This window comes from Setaria italica, chromosome IV (assembly GCF_000263155.2).
Source record: "Setaria italica strain Yugu1 chromosome IV, Setaria_italica_v2.0, whole genome shotgun sequence".
Taxonomy (NCBI): domain Eukaryota; kingdom Viridiplantae; phylum Streptophyta; class Magnoliopsida; order Poales; family Poaceae; genus Setaria; species Setaria italica.
In genome coordinates, this window is record NC_028453.1 from 21,692,697 (window position 1) to 21,699,186 (window position 6,490).

Sequence of the window (6,490 nt, forward strand, 5' to 3'; positions counted from 1 at the left end):
AATACATGTGCTAGTCTAATATTCATGTGTGTCCTCACATGAACTCCGACTAGGGACAACTTTAGAATAACCATACAAGTAAAGAGTTTCACATACAATTCACATAATTGCAAATCAATTCAAGTAGCCTTCAATGGATATTCAATGAACACAACATACAAATCATGGATACAAATGGAATATCATCATCTCTATGATTGCCTCTAGGGCATACCTCCAACAGGAACCTACCGTGACTTTGATGGCTCCTAGCTCCAGAATTGCAGCGTGATTCTTCCTCGCAGGGTGATCACGCCGGCAAGGGCTCAGCCATGCTAACCCTTGACAATTACACAACCCTTAGATCTTCGAAGAGGTGTCCCTTAAGCTCCTTCTGCTTCTCTGCTGCTTCATGTCGAGTACCTCGTTTTCGATAGGGGGCTTGGTGGATTTTTTTGGTATTTATAGCCTGCAGAGTGCGTGGCGAAAATGGAAAGTGAGGGGGTGAAGAAAACCCCTAGGCCAATCAGCTTGGGTGGGTCCAAGCCGATCGGCCTGAGCCTTTCCTTTAGCCCCTCATGTTGTGCTTCGTCCCCAAGTCTTGTTGGCTCTGAAACCTTATTTTCACTTGCATGTGTGCCTGGCACGTCGATAGCTTCGAGATGAGATTGATCTTTGATAACTTTCCAAATCTCCGCTTGATCCTCTTTGATCCCGAATTGATCCTTGCCATATCTTTGTGACGACCGACCCCAAATCTCATGAGTTAATCTTAAATCCGAGTCCCTAATCCCCATCTCAGCTTTCCCGAGTTTAAGTACTCAACCTCCAGCCCCGGTTCCGACCCCTGAGATCCGACCCCTCTCCGCTGGTTCCCAGTTCTGACCCCGCCGACCCCAACTCAACCGCCGGATCCTTCTAAGTCTTCCCGCAACGCCTCTCTCTCAATCTGAGCAGTGGACCAACTGAGACTGACCGGTGGACCCACAAAATCTTTCTCCCAGATCTCCCGCGACAGACGCCCTCGAGTAGCATGCCCGCCTCAGAGCTTCTCCGCCGCGTGGCTCAACTTCTCCGACACCTACCACTCCGCCTCGTCGCCGGCCACGACTGGATGGATTCTCGTGCCCCTTTCCCCAATCACAGCGGAAGCTCCCCTGCTACCCCTTTCTGCCGTACCTCGCAGCCCGCGCCCATCATCACCCCGCCGGACCCCGACTGCAGAGCCCGATGCCTCCTGTCTTTTCCGTCGCTTCTCCACTGTCATGCTGCCCCAGATGCGCTACACGACGATTCCCTGATGAGGACACCACGAGTACATCTACACCAGCAGCACCTCAGGCGCCTCCAGTTGCTCCTCCACCTAAGGCGCCTACAGTTGCTCATCCAGTTGGGCCAATCACTCGAGCCCGTGCGAGAGAATTAAACTTCATCATGCTGTTAAGGAACGAAGGCCCATCGGAATAAGAAGATGGCCCAACAGGGCAGCCCAGGTGGGGTGCCTAGGGTTGGGCGCGCGTGACCCCTTCGGACTCCAGGGGCTGCGTCCCCTTTATTTAGTCCGAGTCCTTTTTGTTTACGACTTGAGTTTTGTTTTACATCTAGCTTTAGCTACTCTTGAACACGCGCAAATACGCGCTGTCCTTGTGTGATTCAGAACTCCACCTTCGAGTGATATTTAGATTGCTCGCCTCTTTTTCTTGTTCGTTCTTCGATTGCGGACAGGAATTGATCTTCGTGATCAGGCTGATCTCGCACCGGCGAGGTTGGTAACCATCGGGAGTTGGTTCAGTGATTGCATTGGCGCTTCGGGTTCGCTCGTCGTAGTCGGATCGTGAGGGTCTACTTCCACCAAGTCGAATTTATCTCCACTCACCGAAAGATCGGGCACTCCGACTCTATCATTCCCCCTCTGCCAACCCAGACCACGGCTGCGACAGCTCCTTTTCCGCCTTGTCAAAGCTACGCCCCCGACAGTCTGTAGCTTCGCACTCGCCCGCGCGACCGCAGCCCGCGTGTTTTCTCACCTGTGCGCCCTCGCTTCTAGCGCCATTCCCCCGGTCACTTCCATCAGATCCACTGCACGATGACGCCCGCCTCCGTCAAATTTCAACCACCGACAAAACCACGCCTGCGCCGTCCTGTCTTCGGTGCCCAATGACCGATGATGTCATCCCCGAAGTCCTGCTCCGCCGCCCGCTGCTCAATCTCCGCCCCGACAGAGCACTCGATCACTTCTTCCCGGTCTTCACGCCACTCCAACCCTCTCTCTCTTCCGCGCAGCTATAAAAGGGAATGCTAGAGCTCCGTCGGAGTCCCCTTCGCCATCGTTGCCTTGCTGTCGTTCCTCTGCTTCGCGCTCAAAGCGCTACAGCCTAAGTTCCTGAGAAACTCTCCTCTCCGCTTCACGCCCGTCCTTCCAATCCACCCAGCTGCTTGCTCCTCCGCGCTGCGCAAGAGCTTGCTTGTTCCCACAAGAAGCGCCGCCGCTACCGCCGGGCATCGCCTGCCCAAGCCTTAGTGCTCCAGTTCCTCCGCCTAAGTCTGCTCTTTTCCGACCCCAAGCTTCACTTGTGAACCGAAGGTAAGCTGCCGACCCTTGTCCGCCTCGTCCGACCCCTTCCATTCGTCTGACCCCTTGTCCGCCTCGTCCGACCCTATCTGTTTCGCCGACCCTTTCCCCGCCTCGCCCGAGGGCTCGGCTGTGTCTTTTTCCTTAACCCGAGGGTATATGTGTAAAAAAATGGGGACTTCTCTACGTTAAGTCTGAGGACCCCAGCATATCTATTCCTCTAGTCTAAGGGTCAGATCATAAGCTTCTTCCCATCCGACCCTTTTGCCTTGTTCTTCTCCAACTCAAGTGAACTTCCTCACTCTTTCCGTAGCTATGCTACAAAGTTTCTGAGCTAGAACTTGCAAGTGTTGCTGTTGAAATAACCGTCTAAATGCTGACCCCCTGCATTGCATTTCGTGTAGTGTTGCATCTCGCCGACGGGTTCTACGAGTTGCACCCGGCGCCAGAAGACGAAGCTGTAGCCGAGCTCCCGCTCCCAGAAGCCGAAGCCGCCCAAGCAGAAGAGCAGCTTCCTTCCTCCTTGTTTGAAGGCAAGCCCTGGAGCATGAACCCCAGTTTCTCAAACTTGCGCATGCCTTCTGTTCCTTGTTGGTGCATTTACGTATAGGAGTTGCTTGAAAACGTAGATGCATGACTTAGTTCCCTTGAGTTGAACACTAGTCTGTTGGGTCCGAGTAGTTGCTATGCTTAATAAGGAGCGGTAAAAGCCGAGTGATCTCCTGTCACTCATGAGTTGTAGGAGTTGGTTGTTTCCTTTCTGTTACAACTATAAGGACGATGGACGGAGCAGGGTTGTGGTTAACTCTTTGGTGGTCGGCTGATCGCGCCGTCTGTCTATGGAACTTGTTAAGGCCCGACAGTGGTGGTGTTCGTGATCAAGTGTTTGAAAGTACTAACCTCATACTTATTATGGGATGAGGAAGCTGAGTACCGGATTGAACCTAGACGTGAGCGGTCGCCCCATTGTCCTTGGAACGGAGTTCCCCTACGGCCGCACGTGGTGGCAAGTGTGGTCACAGAACGGCACAGGCCGGGTCTGTGGAACATTGCACCAAAGGAAATGGGCCCGACACGGGTTAGGGAATTGATGGGGAAGGCCGACACATAAAGCGACCCTCGGTGGTGCGCGGATGTCGTGAGGTTAGGTTCACCATGCAGGTTAAAGAACTCGAATCGATTCGTCTGCCTCTCACAGTTTGAGACTGCTTGATCGCTATGCTACACTGAGTAATAAAGGAATCTGATGATGACATGGTCTTGATGATGATATACACCCTTGGTTGGTTCTATGTCTGCTTAGAGTAAGTGCTCACTTAGACCGGTTAATGAACTTAGAATCTGAGCTAAAACTTGAAAATAAGGATCTACTTAGTGCTTCTTGGCAAACAAACCCCTCAGCCAAAGAGCCTTGCATGTCTAGAAGTGGTGGAGTAGTTACTCCCGGTCGGTTAAGTCTTGTTGAGCTTAGTAGCTCAGCCTTGTTGTGGCTTTTCTTTTTCAGGTGAAGTTGCTGACCCCGAGCCTTCTTCTGTTGGCACTTGGCCGCCCCAACTCCCTCCGGGTTGGACGGTCGAGTGGGATCCCTCCTCGGACGGCGAGGAGAGGGATCACTGACATCTTGGCTGGCCTCACCAAGGACGTCCGACCCCTGCGTTTAGCTTCCGCTTGTTTACTTTTTGTTGTTTTCTTCTGAACCTTGTAAAACTCTGATGTTTGTTTTATGGCCGAACTAAATGGTTAAGTTGTTTAAATCAGTGGACTTGTTGTATTCTCTGAAACCGCTCACCTTCGTGTGAGTTTGCTAACTCAGTCCTGTTCAAGTGGTTAAATCGGATGACCCTTAAGTGTGTGACCCTATGGGTTCGGATATGTATGGACATGGCCCGAGTACTCCTACTCGGCCCAATAGTCGGTAGCGGCCTCTAACAAGACGTGCAACCTCCCATACGCATACGAAGATCTTATCAGACGAACCGCCACAACATTATGTACATGATATTCCCTTTGCCTCACGATATTTGGTCTAGCTCCAAGCCTACCGCTCTTTTCTCGATCTTGTGATTCGGAATCCCTTTGTAGGTTAACTGTTAACCGTACGTAGCATGGCCATGCATTTTCGGATCTGATCATTCGAGGGGCCCAGAGATATCACTCTCAATCAGAGAGGGGCAAATCCCATCTTGATTGACCATGTCTCACAGCATGCTTCTTGACAAACCCGAAAGCTACCTTTTTAACTACCCTGTCACGGTGTAGCGTTTGATAGCCCCTAAGTAAGTCGATCCACATCTTGAGTACATGTGACAATCTCAGGTCTAAGGACAAAGCGTACATGTTGTGTAAAGAGAGAACTACTTCTCGTGTTGGGTCAGTCCTAGCACATGTCTTCACATGTGCCCACCTTATTAGTTTAACATCTCCATGTCTATGACTTGTGAAACATAGTTATCAACTAATACATGTGCTAGTTTAATAATCATGTGTGTTCTCACTAGGGACAACTTTAGAATAACCATACAAGTAAAGAGTTTCACATACAATTCACATAAATGCAAGTCAATTCAAGTAGCCTTTAATGGATATTCAAGGAACACAATATAAATTATGGATACAAATGGAATATCATCATCTCTATGATTGCCTCTAGGGCATACCTCCAACACTTTGTTATCCAATGTGATTGCTAGTGGTAAGTTCTGTTCCTGAATTTTTTGTTAGTCCGAGTTTGTTTGTAGTCTTGACCCTGTTGTTTCCAGGTCTTGGCGAGAAGACAGCACCAGCAGCTGCTCCTGTGGCACCGAGTACTCGACCGCCTGTCGTCGAGAAGAAGCGTGTGCGATTGCCACCACAATCAGCTCGATGAGTTGTTTGTCCTTTTTTGTACCTTCAAGCTTTCTTGAGGCTGTGAGATGACTTTATATTTTGATGTAGGGATGTGGAGGAGACTATCCCTGTGGAGGCAAGAGTAGAGTCGTGTCCCCCGACTACGCTTTCTGCCCCTTTGGAGGATTTGTTTGTTGAAGAAGTATCCGGAGTTGATGCTGGTCACCTTGGAGCTACCATGTCTATGCTTCAAGAGGTGATTCGTTCGGTGGAGGGCCCCTCGGCTGCTTCGGGTTCAGGAATATAACTTTGACGGCATCTACTGGCGGAGCTCTGGCTGTAGTGGACGTGGAGAAATCCAAAGAACCAACTGTTGCAGGTATGTAACCGGGGTCTTCGTATTGTAGTCGTGGTATTGAGTTGATTGATGCATGTGTCTTAGGTACCGCCATGGGTGCAGCTCCGCACGCTGTGAAGAGTACTAAGGGTCCAGTACTCGGACTTTCATCTAAGTCGGAGTTTCAGAGGGCCATTGATGTTTTTCGTAGCTTCCAGGTGTGTTTTCTTTGCTTTGTCTAACAGAGTTAATGATTAATGGACTTGACCGATTGCATTGCTTTGCAGGAGTTGTATGACCAGACACAAAGGAACACTCGGGCCCTTCAGGAATGAAACCATCAATTGGAGCAGGAGTGTGCCCGACTTACAGAATCCTTGAGGGTTCATGAAGCTGGAGCGAAATCCTTTGCTGTGGAGCGGTCAAATCATGAAGTCTTGCAGCAGAACTGGAGAGCCGCTACAAGTCTTTGAATAAAAAGTATCAAGGTGAGTACTTTGCATCTTCCGAGTATGTCCGACTGTAGTCGGTTGTGTTTGAACTTGGCCGTTTTTGCAGAGCTCAAGAGGAAAGAGGCTGCTGCGAGTAGCCAACTCCTTGACTAGAGAAACGCACACGACCGAGTGGCGGATGAAGCTGAACATCTTCGGGCTGCGCTGATGGAAGCACAAGCTGCCTACGAGCATTAGTGTGACAGGAAGATCTAGAATGGGGTGATGCTTGCTATGGCGATGGTGGCATGCAGGGATCATGCGCAGACCGTAGGAAGACTTCGA

At 50.5% G+C, this 6,490-nt stretch overlaps 1 long non-coding RNA gene across 1 annotated transcript; it reads left to right on the top strand.

The window, feature by feature from the left end:
* The first annotated feature begins 5,314 nt into the window (after window positions 1–5,314).
* LOC111256932 lies at window positions 5,315–6,124 on the top strand. Its single transcript, XR_002677188.1, has 3 exons — window positions 5,315–5,756; window positions 5,820–5,932; window positions 6,002–6,124. It is a non-coding gene; the product is annotated as an uncharacterized LOC111256932 (long non-coding RNA).
* The last annotated feature ends 366 nt before the right edge of the window (window positions 6,125–6,490 follow it).